Genomic DNA, 20,284 nt, shown 5'->3' with positions numbered 1-20,284 from the left:
CCACTGTATGTATTTTGAAGGCTACAGACTTTATAACTGAGAAATGTATGGAATACCAAGTTTTTGAGGGCCCTTACTGCTTCCCGTAAGAGGAGAAATGTACTTTATATGGGCAAATCCAGTATACTAGCAGCTCACCCTTTTGATCTATTTATTTTACAAAAGCAGGTCAGCTGGTCTTGCACAGACGCTCCAGACAGATAACTGATCTTCCCTATCCCTTTTCAGACTGGTCCATGTGTTTAAACTGCTTTATCTGCACCTATAAGTAAATCTGCAAACCACACCCGACACTCGAGAATGTGGCAGTGCTTGTGCTGTCCTACCCCTGGCATGTGTAACGCATGCCTACAAAAACATGAACAAAGTTTTTAAAGCAAGGGTGAAATTGGTAGATGAATTTAAATCAGACATTAGAAACTGTAATTTGGAATACAAATAGAAAAGTTGCTTGTGATATGAAATAACTGTTATTGGAATAAACATGGTTTGGCATTCATGAAGAGTGCCTAACTGCAAGAATGTAAGAACATGTTAAAAATGTCAATACCTTTTCCTCTGCCTTTCCCTTTCTCTAGCCCGGTGCTTAATTTGTAAAAGATTAGGTGCCAGGGCCCTCATCAGTAGTCCACTGCTGCCTACACCACCCACAGCCCCTGCTAGCGCTACCTATGACAGTACCAAACAAGCTAGTAACCATCACACTCCTACAAGTGTGACAGTTCAGAATATTCCAGGCCACCCAGAGGTATAAGATTAGCGAAGGCGGTAGGTATTCGTCATTTTGAATGCATATTGAATTGGTAAACAACTGTTGTGCTCACTCTAAATCAGGCAAACATCCCACCATGTGCCAGACTGTCATAAGTGCCATTTAAGAGCCAGTGAGGAGCACCGGAACCCACCTGCTCAAATTAAGCTCTTGGCCCTCTCTGCTTCGATCTCTCTGTTGGCAGGACTTTTTTTTTTGCCTAGCACACACAGCTCCTTTTCAGATTTTCTCACGCTCATTCTAATATACTGGGACCCACACCATGTTTAACTGACATCAGCCCATGCCGTGTTATCGACTTGACATGTCCCAATGTGACAAAGCTCCTGTTTTAAAAGTGCCAGGATATAGTACAGGACTATTTCTCACACCTACCTCTGCACAGTTTCTAGGTTCACCATCTTCAAGGCAGGAAGAAGTGTCTAACAGCTGCCATCTGTATTATAAACCGAATGCTCCAGGCCATCGGAATTAGACGTACATCTGCCAACAGAGGAACACCTGCGCGAGCTGCTCTGTGTCATTCCTCTATGGCTACAGCTAATCACCCCTACCTGTGGCATAATAGCGCTTGGTGGACAGTGTGGATGTCTACTTACCAAGCAATGCATGAGTCTCTCTTTTCATCAGAACAGATCAGAACTTTGCAGAGAACATTACAGGAGAGTGCATTTAGGAGAAGGAGGTCCAGCGTAGATCCAAGAGGACCGAATGCATGCCAGATTTTCTATCTATGTGAATGATGTGAATGAGCTCTGTTTCTATCCATTGAGTGCACATGCACCTTATGTGGCTGTCCCAAAACTGCGGCATGGATCAGACCATGCTGGACATATATTAAAGTCCCAAGACTTAGTGCTGAACGTTAAGGGTAGCTGGCACCACACTGACAAGGTATTGAGATGTTAAGAATATATTAAAAACAGGAGGCAATATTGAGAACAACCAGAGAGATTGTCATTAGTAATACATGGAGTGCATGTGTGTATGGTTGCCAGTAGCAGACGAGTATCCAGTGTATCTCTAGGAGAACCAGATCCATGCAGGATTTTCAGGATGTTCACTTTAGTTCAATGTGCTCTTTTGCACAGGCAGTTGCTATTCTGAAAATTTCCCCCAGACCCAGTCCGTCTGGACCTAGTGTTAGACACCTCCGCTATAGAAGGGGATTTTAGTCAAGACACTCTTCTTAGACAATTCAAATTTTATTTTCAAGCGATTATATGCAGATTTTATCATCAGTCTTCCAAGATATTGATGAGATTATTTTTATTTGAATCTGATGAACAGGACTACAGTCTAATTATATTGAAAACATACAGGTTGACCCTAGACTTTACGGGTGCGGGCCGATGGCATTCTCCATTTTGAGGTGATCTCCAAACTGTGTAATGCTGAAGGAGGTCTATGGTAAGGTGTGTTTTAGTGCAGCACACACAGTGGAGGCAGCTGCATTTAAATGACCGAAATACGCATTTATACTCTGGGCCAGTTTTAGCGCTGGTGGCGCCTGGTACCACAATCCCTCCCCCACAGCCCACCCCCATGAACTCCTCCTCCTCTAATTCTCTCATTACCACCCAGCAAAAGTGCCCCTCATCTCGCCATAGCCCTTCTCACACATACATTTCATTTGTTTTTAAGCACTGGTAAAGACTCGGCTATCCACATAAAATACAGATCTGTCCTTTGCAGCAGGCATATTAACCCTCTCCGCTACTTTATTGCGAGTCAAAACTGCCACTAGACAAAACTCCAATCTGTCTCTCTAGCAGGAATATTATTCACAAGTGTTATCTTGACATTTTGACTGCTGCCTGAAAGCCAGACGCACAAGGTACCCTACAGCATCATAAGTCATTGCTAAACGCCGTGCCCATCCCTTGCCCTCAGAGCTCAAAGACTTCCTCCAGGTCAGCGCCCAGTGCAGCCGCACGGGCCCTGTTTATACTAGTTAGGGTGACCAGATGTCCCGGTTTTTGAAGGACTGTCCCGGCGTCCTGACACGTTCCTCTAAAACAAGGAAATGACCTGGTTTTTAGGGAAGGGGCAGGGGAACCTGCACATTTATTATAGTGTTGTGCATGATCACACAGGGCTTTCTCTAGGGCGGTGCAATCGGTGCGACCGCACAGGGCGTTGACTTGAGGTGGAGGCGTCATTTTTGAAAATGGGTATTATCATTTTAAAAGCACCTGCTGCTTCGTTCCTTTCCTCCGGCAACTTTCAGACATTAATTAATATGTCAAGATTGTCTATTGGAAGTTTTGACTCATCCTAAGGTAGTGCAGAGGGTTAAAATGCCTGCTGCTAAGCAGTGTACCATGCAGATAAGGAAGTGCATATAATGTAAATAGGTGAGTGGGTCACTGCTTCTGTAAGAGAGCTCCTTTTGTTACTTGTCATTTATAAGTCAAAATCCTAATATAGAACATTGAGCTATTAACTGTCATCCTAGAGCTGTGTGCAAAGTGCAAGGAATATGTTAAAGCTATATGTGTTTTTGATCCTAATCTTAAGAAAAGGGTTCATTTGGTTAGAAAACAATTCTTACTATGAGAGCCCCTAACAATGATGTTTTAAATTCTGAATTAGTGCTTTTTCTGAATAAGAGCTTAAACTATATTACCTACCACTATCTATGACATGTCACTCCTACACTACACCTTGTAGTACTGTCTAATGTAACATTTTCTATACACTGATTTACACACATATGAATGTCTCATGTGTGTGTGGTGTAAAGTGCTCTGACACCTTACACCGGTATGAGTGGCGCTATAAATCTAAATGAATTTTAGAGACAGTGGTTATGGAGACTTGAGAGGCATTGTTAAAGGGTGCTAGTGGGGGAATCCTTGGCAAACGGGGTCATTGCAGTGGTCGCTAGCAGACACTGTCGCACAGGGCGCCACCAGCGCCAAAGCCAGCCCTTTGCTCACATTTCAACCGGCCCGCTTAGAAACTGAGACAGAAGTTCAGTTCTTTAAACTCTCCTGCTGTACTGCTTAGCTTCATTCAAGCAGCACAGCAGGATCTGTTGAGGTGTGATTCAGGGTTGCAGAGCCCATGGGTCAAGGCTGATCCTCCAGCAGCCGGACCCACCCGGAGCTCTTTATAGAACGGGGAGGTAATGTGAAAATAAAGATATATATATATATATATATATATATTACCTACTGGCGGTCGCCAGTAGGTATATATAGTTAGGATTTTTTCTCTATGGGATTTTTGAAAATTCTATGTCTAATAACTTTGGCGTTTGTGGACGGAATTGGCTGAAATTTTCAGGAAAATGGAACATTTTGTTTCTGAGCAGCCCCTGAAAATTTGGGGGGGGTTCGTCAAGGGGGGGCCGAGAAAAAAGGGGGGTCCCAAAACGTGTTTTTAACATTGAGTTTTCCATAGGGCGGTTAGCCTCACTTTTAGCCCGAACGGCTGAATGGATTTGCACGAAACTTGGCAAAATTGTAGGGACTGGTAGCCCGATGTGCCTTTGCTAGGTCTCAATATATGTGCTCCAGTGGATTTTGAGAAATTAACGTTCAAAAAAAGATATATATCTGTAACAGCGGACCGGGCAGCGCTCCAGTTCGCGTACTTTTCGCGTTACGGAGCTTTGTGAAGCGAAGCTGATTGGTTCTCCGGCGTCTGTAAACATTCCAAACAGTCCGTAGCGGCCGCCATCTTATCTCTCGGTAGGATCGAGAGACAAGAGGAGGCCAAAGCGAAGGGGCAAATGACCATAAGGGGGCATAGTAGATCCTCCTTGACCTCTTAGGTTTTACCTGCCCTGAGCAGTTCTTAGCCATGTTATCCAATGGGAGGTGGATAACATGGCTAAGAGCATTAGCTCGGTAATGCAGGAATATCGCTGACTTTTCAGCGATATTAATGCATTGCGGTCGTTTTTCATCGCATTTGCGATAAACCTTGATAATAGCAAGGTTTATCTGCGATAATTTCTGACGATGCTTAGCGGTAAAAAATTCGTTGCTAAGCATCGTTAGGGATAAATATCGCTTAACTTTGGTAATATGCCCGAACGTCTGTTAACGTTCGATTCGAAGGAAATCAGGAAGTGTTGAAAAACATTGTCTGCGCCATCTTGCCTTTTTTCAAATGCCACACTTTTGTCGTGCACGGCAGCCATTTTAGATGCCTTGACCAGACCCACTCTCTGTACGCTGTCAATCCTTAGCATGGCTCCCCACCCTCGCAAGCATCTCCCCCAGGCACTGGTCACCCCCGCTCTCTGTCTTATGCATGGGTATTAAACCTCCCCCCATCTGCGCTGCTCTTCCCTGAGAATCACACCCTGTGCCCGCCCGACACCTCCCTTTCGCCCTATTCACTACCGCACCCTCTGACACTCCTTTTCCTCTGTGTCCAATTGTCCAGGCCGGTCCTAGGCTATCAGCTAGCCCTGCAGATGTAGTTTATGGCCCCAGCTGTAAAGAATCACCCCTCTTCAAAGGAGTTATAGTAGATCAAGGCCCACACCCGATGATATCCGTCACAGCACACGCGTTCCTACTATCTGAAAACCATCCTGTATTGTGATTGGGGAGGGGACCGAGCCTGAAGCGGAAGATTCCAGGGATGACTCTTTGTACATCAAAGTTTTTACAATTATGTGTCACATTAAAAATATATAGCACTCCAACAAAGTAGTAAGATTATAAAACTTTAATAACTTATAAATATATACAACAAAACAAAAACAGTAAAAACATTTAAACATTTTTAGGGAAAATGAAGGAAGTAGCGGTCGGCTGTGCGAATAGTCCCAACGTAGCACAACGTCCAGATTTCTGGACGGCACCCAGGTGATGTTGCCTGGGTGCCGCACTGATTTCGGTATCCGGCGTGGGGCGTCGCGGGGGGTGGGTCATCAGTAGCGGTCTGTTGTGCGAATAGTTCCAAGGCAGCAGAACGATGGCACCAAGGTGATGTCCAGTAAGTTGCCGCCCTCTGAATAACAGCGTGGGGCGCCCCGGGGGGGGGGGGAGGCGGCGTGAACGGGCCTCTCCAGGTGGAGTTTCGTCTGCTGTAGTGGGGCGCCCCTTTACCGTTTCAGTTGCCATTCCGTCCGCTTTTGGTCCACTGTGTCAAAAGCCACAATTCAGCTGAGTTGCGCCCACTCTTGCGGTGCAGCGATAGGCGGCTGTCACAGGACTCTCAAAATGGCGGCAGGCTCTTTCCTTTTTGGGCCTGGTCCACTGAAATGGCCCTGGGACACCTTGGAAATCGCACGCTTGTCTGCTAGGTCTTGGACCCCATTCTCGAAAGCGTCCCCTCCGCCTTGAGGATTCAACAAAAGTTTTGGGGGCCCCCGACTCCTGCAGGCTTCTGGTGGGGAGCGGCTGCCATGATTGCTCGCGGAATGACCACGACGGAGCCACGAGATGGTGGTGCTTTCATGTTGACGCCAGCTTCAGTCTGAAACATCCAGAAACAAGGTGGGGCTTTCATCGTTTGGGGAAAAAAAAAGTTTTCATCCAATGAAAAGTGTTGTTTTTAGGTCATATGATCAAGCCTTCCATCATTAGGAAACCAAAAGTAAAATGAACCAATGAAAAGTTTTATAAACAAGTCACATGACCTGTTATGCGGCATAGGGTATAAAATGCGGAGAAAATACGTTGGCACGTGAGGCGGCGTCAGTAGCGGAACGATGTGCGAATAGGCCGAAGGCAGCACAGCGCGCCAAGATCCGGATGGCACCGAGGTGGTGTCTAGTAAGTTGCCGCACTGGTGTGGCCATCCTACAATGCTGAAAGTCGGCGTGGGGCGCCCCGTTGGCCTGTGAGATGGCGTCAGTAGCGGACCGATGTGCGAATGGGGCCAAAGGCAGCGCAACAATATTTTCTGAATAGAAGACACCACAAGGCGCTGAGATGCGAAGATCCGGATGGCACCGAGGTGGTGTCTAGTAAGTTGCCGCACTGGTGTGGCCATCCTACAATGGTAAAAGTCGGCGTGGGGCGCCCCGTTGGCCTGTGAGATGGCGTCAGTAGCGTACCGATGTGCGAATGGGGCCAAAGGCAGCGCAACAATATTTTCCGAATAGAAGACACCACTAGGCGCTGAGATGCCAAGATCCGGATGGCACCGAGTTAGTGTCTAGGTTGCCGCACTGGTGTGGCCATCCTACAATGCTGAAAGTCGGCGTGGGGCTCCCCGTTGGCCTGTGAGATGGTGTCAGTAGCGGACCGATGTGCGAATGGGGCCAAAGGCAGCGCAACAATATTTTCCGAATAGAAGACACCACTAGGCGCTGAGATGCCAAGATCCGGATGGCACCGAGGTGGTGTCTAGTAAGTTGCCGCACTGGTGTGGCCATCCTACAATGCTGAAAGTCGGCGTGGGGCGCCCCGTTGGCCTGTGAGATGGTGTCAGTAGCGGACCGATGTGCGAATGGGGCCAAAGGCAGCGCAACAATATTTTCCGAATAGAAGACACCACTAGGCGCTGAGATGCCAAGATCCGGATGGCACCGAGGTGGTGTCTAGTAAGGTGCACTGGTGTGGCCATCCTACAATGCTGAAAGTCGGCGTGGGGCGCTCCGTTGGCCTGTGAGATGGCGTCAGTAGCGGACCGATGTGCGAATGGGGCCAAAGGCAGCGCAACAATATTTTCCGAATAGAAGACACCACTAGGCGCTGAGATGCCAAGATCCGGATGGCACCGAGGTGGTGTCTAGTAAGGTGCACTGGTGTGGCCATCCTACAATGCTGAAAGTCGGCGTGGGGCGCTCCGTTGGCCTGTGAGATGGCGTCAGTAGCGGACCGATGTGCGAATGGGGCCAAAGGCAGCGCAACAATATTTTCTGAATAGAAGACACCACAAGGCGCTGAGATGCCAAGATCCGGATGGCACCGAGGTGGTGTCTAGCAAGTTGCCGCACTGGTGTGGCCATCCTACAATGCTGAAAGTCGGCGTGGGGCGCCCCGTTGGCCTGTGAGGTGGCGTCAGTAGCGGACCGATGTGCGAATGGGGCCAAAGGCAGCGCAACAATATTTTCTGAATAGAAGACACCACAAGGCGCTGAGATTCGGTTAGCACCGAGGTGGTGTCTAGCAAGCTATGCAGCTGAGTTGCGTGCGCACTTGCGGCGAATAGGTCGAAGGCAGCACAACAATGTTTTCTGAATAGGAGACACCACAAGGCGCTGAGATTCGGTTACCACCGAGGTGGTGTCTAGCAAGTTGCTGCACTGGTGTGGCCATCCTACAATACTGCTCCGAATAACGGCGTGGGGTGCCCGAAGGGGGGGGGGAGGCGGCGTGAACGGGCCTTCCCAGGTGGAGGCTCGTCTGCTGTAGTGGGGCGCCCCTTTACCGTTTCAGTTGCCATTCAGCTGAGTTTCGGCCGCTCTTGATGCTACAGCGACAGGCGGCTGCAACAGGACTCTCAAAATGGCGGCCTGTTCTTTGGATTTGGGCCTGGTCCACTAAAATGGCCCTGGGACACCTTAGAACTCTGACGCTTGAATTTTTTTTTCTTTCCTCTACATGCAAAAAAAGGTAAATGCCCGGTACGTTACACGCTTCATCTGCCACGATGTACTCTCCAGAGGAACCGAAAAAAAATATAGTTATGGTAACTATACCATGCATCGTCATATGGAGAGGTGGCACCGATTAATTATAGTGCTGCATAAAAGAGAGATTTGGAGAAGAACCCCCGACCTGCCAGTACATTCATCAAAGAAGTGGCACTGACAGCATCAGAGGCAAGGGAAACGGTCCCAAATATTTAGAAGAAGTTTGGAAAGATTAAAATGACATGGTTAGATTGTGGCAAATTAATTTCATGTGGACAGATGAGTGTTACTCTAATAAATACAGCATATGAACATCATCATAGTCGATGGTTGGTAGAGACATTTTGACTATATCCTGGACCTGCCCGTCCTCGCCCAAAATGGCGCCGGAATAAATGGGAGTCGTAACTCCTTGTTGTGTACTTGTTGTAAAACTTTGATATCACGAGATACGTATGCAGTTTTGAAGCACATGGCGGGCGGGGACGAGAATAGATTGAATATTTCGACATCTCTATTGATATTAAGTTGTGATGTGTTATTGATTACTGTACTATTGAAAGTTCGAATTAACGTCACCCATGGTACTTGCCCGCAAATCTAGATAATTTTATTGTAACTGGCCCTGTCGTATTTTAATTATAAAATGTACGTCCACCGATTCCGCAACTGTTAGACACCTTAGTTCTTGCAACCTAATGGCCCGCCCGTAACGTTTCTCTACAGTGTAAATGTCTCCTCATCATATACGATTACAGTTTGCTCCGTGGCCGGCGCACGTGGCTATAGGCCCGTATTTGTATACTGACATTTTCACAATAAAGGTTTTTAAAAGAAAACATGGTAGTAGTATTTACATTGGTAAAGTTTTTAATAATAGTCACTGTTTTAGAATCAGTAAAAGGCAAGTGAAATAAAGCAGACCAATTACATGAAGGGTAAAAGGTATAATACGCAGGAACGCAGTAAAGATAAATGGTCAAGGGCTGTTGTGTTTTCTACTCCTGCAACATAAAGTGATCGATAAGAATCTCATATTCAAGCGTATCGGCGACTAAGACAGCAGGTCGACCCTCTTTTGCTCAACGGCTCCGTCATGGGACGAAGAAACGCCCTTTTTCTCGAAAAAAGAATATATTTTACTTGCAGGACAGTTGTAAATTTTCCGGGAAAGTACATTAGCCTGGAACATTATAACATATATGTTTAAGAAAAAATAATGTTCGGAAGTAATAAAAAGCGTAATTTTTAGGTCATATGACCAAGCCTTTCATCATTAGAATAAGAAAAGTAAAATGAACCAATGAAAAGTTTTATTAACAAGTCACATGACCTGTTATGCTTACGTTGCGCGCTGCGCGTCGCGCCCCGGATCACTTCCGGATGCGCTAACGCGGCGCGTCATATGACGCATTACGCGACAACGCAGGTCCAGAATATAGTCGAAATGTCTCCACCAACCAGCTGTCGGAACACAACCCTTTTCAGCAGGCTAAATAGTTCTGTTAAATGACAACAGAAGGGACAGGCAACAAGAACCATCAGTCAAAGAGGGGAGGGCTAGTTCTTCTCTACCGGGTTACGTTGGGGCGCTACCGGGACTGATCGAATTGGTAGTCTACAGTGTTTCTGGATGTTTCAGACTGAAGCTGGGGTTAGCATGAGAGCACCACCATTTCGTAGCTCCGTCGTGGCCATTCCGCGAGCAATCATGGCAGCCGCTCTTTATCGTTATTTTGGGCGGGGTGGGTGGCGGAGTCGAGCTGTATTGCAGCCATCATGGTGTGGAGTTTAGTTCATCTCACTAGTTTCGTATTTGTCATGAGGGGTTGTTCCTAATGTTTCTATTTTAGCGAGGTCAAAAAGAGATCCCATTAGTGGCCTACTGATTTTGCTCGATTCCTTATGTTTTTTTACACGATTTTTCGTTATCTGCAAAGACTAAACAGAGTATTGCGACTCTGTGTTTGTTTGTAAATAGAGAATGAACCAAAGAGAACCAATTCTAAAACAGTAAATGCTTGGATAACAATCAATCAAATGGAGAGAGAAGCAGGCACGACGTATTACAACGGGGGCAAAGGCCTGCGTTAACTACCTTTCACTATCTGCAAAGAGAGAGTACTCCTAATAGAAATAAGGGGGGGGGGGCAGCATTCAAAGCAGATCAGTGTGCATAAACACGAAAATGTTTTTACTTACCACGTATTTGACATTCGACAGCTTATGATATTTGCTATTAAAAAACCATTGAAATTCACTGAAAAAACCATAGGTTATAGACCATATATAGTTAGGAATTAGCATTTACAAAACCTTGAAAATTCACTGAAAAAACCATAGGTTATAGACCATATATAGTTAGGAATTAGCATTTACAAAACCTTGAAAATTCACTGAAAAAACCATAGGTTATAGACCATATATAGTTAGGAATTAGCATTTAAAAAACCTTATTTTACTCACACAAAACCATTGAAATTCCATATATAGTTAGTTGCACTAACTATATATCGCGCACCCGCAATCCACTGCTGATGATGTCACATATTACATCATTCATGACATGGTCAGTGACATCACTGATGACATCACTGATGACATCTCAAATGACATCACTGATGACATCTCACTTGACATCAATGATCACATCACTGATGATATCATTCATGTGATAATACAATGCATCTCCTCACACTCTAATATAACCTCCGTTACACCCAGTGTTAAATAGAGAGTATAATTTTTGAAACCATTGACACACCAATACTAGTTACTACATACGCACTCACTGATTCCTATGTCTACACACACATTCACTCATACAATCATTCATACATACAATCACTCATCTTTACAACACTATCATATGCACTCATACACCTATATAGACACTCACACTCTGCCACTCATCCATGGAGTTACTCACACACCTAGTCAGTCCTGAAAAGAATCAATCACATTTTCTCATCTATACAGTTAAACACAGAACACCTTACATTTTTTAAACATATACTAACACATACTTACTCTCTTATAGAATTACTGATACAAGTACACATTGATCTGCACAGTCACACACCTCCCAGCCAGCCATACACACACTCAGTCTCCCATACAAATACTTGTGCAACAAATCAATAACCCATATAGCTACTTATATAGCTACTGATCAACACATGCAGCAGCTTGCACAACAACAGACATACTGATGCATACTTTCAGACAGTTTAGTCACTAACCCGTGCATTCAGTAAGACGCATTTAATCACTCACTCATACAGTCAATCACGCACCTACTAAAACCTTCATTCAGACACTTATACATCCACTCATTCTTCAATATGTAAAACATATTTAAACTTTACAGAAACACATAATCACTGGATGTTGTCATCAGTGATGTCATCAGTGATGTCACTGACCATGTCATGAATGATGTAATATGTGACATCATCAGCAGTGGATTGCGGGTGCGCGATATATAGTTAGTGCAACTAACTATATATGGAATTTCAATGGTTTTGTGTGAGTAAAATAAGGTTTTTTAAATGCTAATTCCTAACTATATATGGTCTATAACCTATGGTTTTTTCAGTGAATATATATATATATATATATATATATATATATATATATATATATATATATATATATTCCAAACTTCCGTTTCTTTACTGCAATCCTGCACTGAAGAAAATAACGAATACTGACCACAATATCGTGCAGATGTTGTTTTTTCGGTGCTCGTGGACGCCATGACGCGTTTCGGCCCCTCCCTCAGGCCTTGCCCACATGACACAGTGTAAGTCAACACATTGGTTTGAATACCTTTTTTTACATTGTTGTGACGTTTTTACCCAATAGACATAGACATTTGAAAATTCAATTTCCGTGTGCAGTCTGTCTTTCTTGTGCATTTCATTCGGTTTATGTGCAAAATTGCAAGAATAAGCATAATATATAAAGCTGATACATAGTAAAAGCATATAAATAATGTTTAAAGTTAATATAAGGCACAGAAACTGCTTATTTTCGGTAAAAGCATGGAATAACAATACTGTTTTTTTTTTAATTTTATTTTTTTAAAACCATATGTGTTGTAAAAAATGTGAATATAGTGCAAAAAGTTGTGCAAGTGTAGTGCAAGATGCAAAAATTTATGACCCTGATGTTTCATAGGTATAGTATTGGTCATTGTAATGATTAATAGAAAACACGAAGATCTATGTCAAATGACATGTAGGTGACTCATTATATAACTGTATAAATACATTAATGGTCACAGTGCCAAGGGATATTATAACGAAACTGGAGCCCCAGTATCGTGAAATATACACAAGTGTATATAAAGTGCTTAGTGGAGGGCAAAGACAGCGTAGGGAAGATTGTAGGAAGTTTAAATAACCCGTTGATATCAGTATGAATACTGATGCCACAGATTATTTTTTTGTGTTGTAAGCTGTATTGGACAACAATTCTGAATGTAGTTTCTTTATCCTGTCCTGTGATGTCACTTTTTATGTCCGTTTCAATCTCTGTATTTTGTGGTTTGTTTCCACCAGTTGTCAGTATTTTCTAACCTATCCTTTCTCATGGATTTTGTGATGGCTGTATTAATCCCTGTTTCAGTGTAACCTCGCTCCATAAATCTAGTTTTGCAATCTTGCTGGGCCACATATAGATCGCTTTCTTTACTGTGTATTCGCCTTAGCCTCAGCATTTCCCCATAAGGGATACTAGTGATCAGATGTTTTGACGTGTATATATATATATATATATATATATATATATATATATATATATATATATATATTGCCCTGTGGCCTAGTAGGACATTAAGTCCTATTTCTATGTCGGTGCCCGTCACGTTTTTTGGTTCTGAAAATCTGGTCACCCTAATACTAGTGTCCTTCTGTGACAGCAGATGCGTGTTTCACCAAGTGCTACAAACAAGAGGGTGAAGGCAGCTTTTGCCACAAAGCTTTTATTCTGTAAGTGCTTTTGAGGCAGTTGGACTGTGAATGTTGTATCATGTACTTTGCCTAGTGGGTGTGCACTTGAACGGCTGCGCTCTGGTGACGTACAGGATGTGCATTTTACTTGGCAGGACGTCCCGGTCTCATGAATGGTTCCTTATGTTTTAAAAGCAGGACCTGGATTGGCAGCACGTAGCAGTGCGGTGTCCCTTCCCGAAAGTTAACAAATAGCTACTCAGGAGGATTGGGTTTAAAGGCCTGGTGCAATGTGTACCGCAAGATTTTCAAACATATGTTTATGTGGTTCTTTATAAGCTTTTGGCATGAAATCATTTATGAACGGAGACGGAGTTACCCGATTGGAACGACTACAATGCGCTGCATTTTGAAAATGAGGTTTAAAAACACAAATAGCAGCTGCTTATTTTGTAGACAATAATGCATGTGCAGGACTGTCCTGGGAGTATGTGGCGTATCTGGTAAAGCAGTAAAGTGCATTCTAAGGTCATCAGATACAACTTTGTTAATGTCGTATTGATATGCTACACTGAGAAAATATTTAGCTTGTGTGCAAAAAGGATAATTGCCCTTTTAGTGGAATGGTCTCTACAAAAACGATAATTTTTTCAATGTTGATTTTTTTAAAAGAAGAAAATCCATTTCAGAAAGTGTTTCTGTATTCGAATAAGACCATGTCACTGGGAACTTTTTAACAAAATGGTTCCATCAACACTGGAAAGCCCTTTTTGGTGAAACCATCAATGCAAGTCATGGCTATCATAAAAAAAGGAAAATCAGAAACCAGCGCGCAAGGTAGGTGTTTGTTTCTTGAGAACTAAAAAGCATTATTCGTGATGCGCCTAGAATATTCTCCCAGAACGAGAGCTGCCAGTGGCACCTGGCCTGCCGGCAAGGTGTCTCCATTGTGGAGCCAGTTAAGCCTCTATCAGGCACATGCATCATTGTTGGCTTTTGCGATTTCTTAATTGCGAAGAAATCGCAAAAGCCTATGCATGAAGAAATCGCTGAAAATGTTGCGATTTCTAAACATTCCTTAATTGCGCTTCGCAAATTGCGACTCGCATAGGAATGAATGGGAAGACATTCTCAATTTGCGATTCGCAATGCGATTTCAAGGGTGCAGTGGTGTCCAAAGAACACCCTGTTGCACCCCTGAAATAAATCTGTGCACATATGTTGAGCACACACATGTGGTTGCACATGAAACTTTGAAAAATGCACTAAAGTGCATTTTTCAAAGTTTTCGCAAATTACCATGCGGTTCAACCTCATGGTAATTTGCTCCCCCTAATTGTGAAATCGCTATTTTTTTAAACTTTCATGCATTGCATTTAAGGAATCACAAAATGCGATTCCTTAAATGCAATCGCAATTTGAGAATTCGCAAATATTTGCAAATTCTCAAATTGCGAGGGCCTTGACCCTTCATGCATCCCAAAAGCTGATTTTGCGATCGCAAACGGCCGATTTTTGCGATTCGCTCTGATGCATGTGCCTGTAAATGTGGCGAGGAATGTGAGAAGTGGGCGGATGGGTATCCTATGTCTTTTAGTAAATGCCCTGTTCCAACCTACTTCTACATGATCCATTAGATATTTACTGACAAATTAATAATGAGTGGAGCTTCGGCAAAGACACACAAAAAATATGAATATTTACTTCATATCATGCACAGAAATTGGATTGTTTAGGAAGTTCTTGAATATTAGGTCGCATTTTAAGCGAACCTTTCTCATTGATGTCAGAAAGATAAAGACTGTGCTCGGTATTTTGAAATTTGCGCTCGTTGCCTGCCGATCTCAGTGAGACCACTCTTTCTGGGAGGAGAGGAGATGGCTAGGTTATATGGTGCTTGCCCTGGTAACTCACCAGTGTAATTTGTGTAAATAACCATTCAAAACAATTAAAAGTTATGTTACATATATTCAGGATATGTACCAGACAACTTAGTCCTGCGCGCTATCTCTCTAATGTGTGTCTGTCTTCGAGTGATTTACCAATGTATGTGTTATACCTATATTGGCTGATCGGATATTTCACTAAAAGGGATAATTTATTTAAAGTGACTACATTCTCTGCTATGAAATACGATTTCAATAAAACCATTGCCCATAAGGTGTAGTATTTGTGAAAAAAGTGTTTTCCCACTAATATTAGCATGTTCTGTATTTTGTGTTTATTATCACACAAATATTTTTAGTTGTATGTCAGTGTAGTAGTACTTTACCATGTTCATCAACTGATTGGGGTCGAAGCACATCAGTCCTCTATTTTAGTACATTAACGTATACAAACTGCTTTAGTGTGGCCAGTCAGTGCTTTGTTTGACAACAGCATGCAGTGTCTGAAAGATGTAGTGGGATTCCAGATGACCCGACGACGAGCCTTTGATCCATGACGACAACAAAGACCCAACACTGGACCTTTGAGAGACAAAGAGAGTGAGTCACAGAGAGAGAGTTGCCAAAAGAGCCAAGCGAACAAGACTTACCCGAGCTGACTGGGCTGGTGTGCTGCACAGTCAATTTCCACAAAGTCGGAGTTGCAGGAAGCAATTTATAACTGAGTACTGCCACAAAGATACAGTACTTTTTCTGTTGTGGTATTGTCTTCTGAACATGTTTGGCTGTGACAGTAAAAGAGTGGAACATCGAACTAAGAGGGAATTAGTGGCGAAATACCATTACTGTTTTCAGAAGCCTGGTTACCATTGTCAAGAACTAGTATGACTCCTTCTAATCCTCTGCCAGACTAATTGCTAATGTTGGAGTAAATCCACAGGTGACATGACAGATAAATAAGTGGCTCAGTTGGAAGCTCCAAGAACAAGTGGCCTAAATAAGCTCATTGACTTTTTCCCAGAAGTACAACCAAGGTCTGCATTGAGCCAGTAAATATATGGGGCCCGGTTCCGATCTCGTTCTGAAAGCATATCGACCGAATCAGTTATGGAAGGCTTTCCATACGAACGAGTACGATGCATCTGGATATGATTCGGTCGGACTCCCATTGACTTCAATTGTAGTCTGTGTTCCGAACGTGAACACAGGCTCCCATTAAAGAAAGGGGTGGCTGGGGAAAAACAAGCACCTTGTGGCGGGCACCTCATGGTGCCTGCCAACCTGTGCATGGTTGGGAAGAGGGGGCCCATGGGTAACCCTACGGGCCCGTTTCGGAGGGCCCTGGGTGAAGGGGTGCCTGCTACAGGCCCCCAAAGACTGATTCCGGCAGCCTTTTAATTCCGGGCAAACCGAATTAGAAATGCTGTCCAAATCGGTCATCGTATTCGCTTACTCGGAAACCAAGTCCATAGAGCTGTGCGAATAAGCCACGGAAAGGCTTGACCTGTCCGGATGCCTTTCAGAACAGATTCAGTCAGCCCTAATGGTTTCCAGGGATCGTACTTGGTCGTTTGGAAGTGTGTCCGAATTGGTCAGAAAATTAACAAAGAAGGGAGGTAGAGTAAACGAAGTAGGATTCTTACTCCACAAGCTAACATGTATAAACAAAAGGAATCCTACCAAAGGAGATGTGTTACCCAAGGGATATGGGAGCGCTCAGTGTTTTTTAAAATACCCCTCACACACCAAAAGGCCCCTTGGTGTCATGCTTCATCATCGGGGTCTTCGCACCCCTCTAACGGGATGCGGCCTGCTACGACCTACGACTACGCGGGAGCACTGATGAATGACTATGTGTGGTGTGTGTGGTGCATGTGATAAAGCAAATGAGTGAGTGGTGGTAGATAGTGACTGGTTTTAAAAAGTACCTGGCTCGTAGGTGAAGGAAAATTTTTTATTCAGGACCTCGGGCTGGTACTATTAAAAAGAAGTGAAGTGCGAGGTAACATCTGTCATGATAATTGACAGTACCTCATGTGTGCGTCGACATGTTTCGGAGCAAACGCTCCTTCTTCAGGACGGGAGCACAACTTCCCCACCTTACTCACGTTTTTCTTATTAATAACTCAAAAAATAATGTTAGTTAACAAAAAGTGATATTTTTAAGTGATAAAAAGGCTATAATGTGCCTACAGCGGTTTTTGCTCAGGATACATGCAATTGCATGACCTGAAAAAGAAAAAGAAAAACAGAAATGGTCACCCAAGTTGTGGGTAGGTTCTACAGGTGCAGTCACCTGGAACAAACCATATAGCACAGTTTGCCCTGTAAAAGAAAAGACTTACAAAACACACAACACATGGAACACACAAGACTGTCTGAATTATAATATCAGGGAAATGTAGGTCATACTTAATAGATATGGTTTGCTTGCTTCATGAGCTCACAGGGGCGTCTGGGGGTTAATTGCTATTTTGTGCAATCTGAGTGGAGAGATAAACAGGAGCAGATGAGAAAATGAGAAAATGAACAAAGGAGTTGATGATCAATTCTTACTCACTGGTTTTGGAAGAGAAGTTCAATTGCCCTGCCAGATATACTCACAGACCGGGGACGAGTATTCACCGTCTTCCCCACACGCAACTCCGCTCGAATGGTAGTGAGAGCTAGCTGTGGGTGGTATTTATACCATGCTGTCCTAAGTACGTTGGTCAGAATTGCCAATTAGGTAGGTGCGGTAGTCTGTCCAAATACCGGTTTTCTAGTCACTCGCACCTAAACCCAATCATTTCCTTTGGAAGGGGAGGTCCCGTTCCTACTCAGGCGCTGCCGCTTACATCTCGGCCTCGCGCATGCTCCGTTGGTTCTGTCACAGGCGCGCATGCTCTGCACGGAGATATTGGTTAGCCGCGCATGCGCGGTCGTGGATGGGCGCTGCCGCTTAGCATCACGGCTTCGCGCATGCTCCGTTGTTTCTGTCAAAGTCACGCATGCTCTGCAAGGAGATATTGATTCAGCAGCGTATGCGCTGTCGTGTGGTTGGACGCCTGAGTCTTGCTATGCTCAATATGAATAGAGGACTATGTGGAAATGGTGCCCCATGATCTCCTTTAGGTCAATGCACGTTGAAGTTAATAAAAAGGGTTTATTATGAATGAGTTAATTTAAATAATATGGGATTTCAAAAGCTACAGAATTCATGCCTGTATGATACTCAAAATAAACATACAATCGTATTGTTGCAGTGACCAAGGTTCCCAAAGGGCATCTTTACAGGGGATGATAGTCTCAACATCACAAATGATATAGGGTAACTTTACACAATGTATGTGGGTACATGGCTCTTGTTTAGAATAGGACAGATGGTTTGGACCTTCTCAGTTTTGTGTTGCCCTTAGTTGGATAGTTGTGACCACGGAACATCAATATTGAGTCCATGAATATGCGTGCCCAAGCGAAACACCCATCTTTGTTCCTTTTGGAACAAGCCGTTTTCAGATGGTAGTGATTCAATAATTGTCCACCTTAGGTCATTGACACAATGCTGTTCTTCTAAGTAATGTGTTGCCATTTTGGTAGTGCTTTTTTTGCACCGGACATTACTTTTGTGCTCACTTAGTCTCGTTTTCACTGCTCTGGTGGTCATCCCCACGTATTCCAAACCGCAAGGACAGGTTATTAAGTAGACCACGTTTTTGGTGTTACAGTTAGTGAAACGTCGTTGCTCCCAAATTGTGCCGTTTCTGAATGTGAGAGTCTTGCTCTTTTGTGTCAAGTGACAACTGCTACAATTGCCACAGGGAAAATGGCCTTGGATCCCGACTTGGTTCGTCCTTGTATCCGTCCTTGTTTTTGGTCTGGTATGCACCAGGATGTCCTTCAGGTTGCGTCCTCGACGATGTGCGTGCATTGGTTTCTCCAGATGTAGGGTGCCACAATTAAGAATGGACCAGTGTTAGTTGATAATTTTAGACACTTCATTGGACATAGTGCTGTAGGTAGTGACACAAATCGGTCTTTTTTATCACTAATCTCACGTTCTCTTTCTTCTAAGAGAGCTTCCCTGTGGTTGTTTCTTGCCCTCTTCATGGCTTTGTTGATTGTCTTTTCTGGATACTGCCTTTGCAGAAGTTTTTTCTTTAGGTCACAAGCCTGTGACCTATACTCGGTCAGTTCGGTGCAGTTACGCCTTAATCGTAGAAATTGGCCATATGGCAAGTTCTCTCTTAAATGTCTAGGATGAAAACTATCATACCTAAGAAGACAATTCCTCGCAGTCGGTTTAAAATGGGTGGTGCTTTTCAATTTTCCACCTTCTGTATAGACATTCAGGTCCAGAAAGACCAAGGATTGGTCTGACACAGTACTGGTGAATTTCAGAAAGGCATTTGATTGTTCAGCCATGTTAGAAAATCCATCGCTGACCTGTGATCTCCATTCTAGATGACGAAAACGTCATCTATATACCTTTTCCAGGTATCAATTTTGCTCCTATACGGGTTATCTGAATGCAGTATTTTGTTTGTCTCCAAATGGTGGACGTATAACCCAGCCAGACTAGGAGCAAAGGTACTACCCATGCTGGTACCATGGCTTTGCAGATAAAGAGTCTTTTAGAAGCAAGGGTTCCGGATCCTTTTCGGCAAACCGGAATCCAATTTGGAGCCCATCTGAACGACTTCAGAATCGATCCCATAGTTTGTCTGGTTGGTTTTCTTTTGTATATGTTGGTGTTTTCCATCATTTTTGTTGGAAATTGTTGTTTTTTTCCATTCCATAAACTGCAGGTCTTCATAGCCTTTGTTGAATAATTTAGAAAATATGGTGCACTTGAAAAGTTTGAGAAATCTTGTGTATCAGCCATTTGCCTCTCCAAATGTTTGCTGACAAGATCAACACATTGATTGACTCATTGTATAACTCGCCTCTAACAATTTTCCCTATTTGTTCAAACTTAAGACTGCAGTACCCTTTTCAAAGAAGTAGCCATTGGCATCCACTACTGCAATGGCATGTGATTGTGCCTGTGTATAATCACTGCTCTAGTTACCTTATGAAACAGTATTGATTTCAAATTCCTGTGCTTGGATTTCAGCCCCAGCCACTTGTTCAAATTATCAAT

Source organism: Lissotriton helveticus, chromosome 12 (assembly GCF_964261635.1).
Source record: "Lissotriton helveticus chromosome 12, aLisHel1.1, whole genome shotgun sequence".
NCBI lineage: Eukaryota > Metazoa > Chordata > Amphibia > Caudata > Salamandridae > Lissotriton > Lissotriton helveticus.
Note: the sequence above shows the minus strand (reverse complement) of the source record.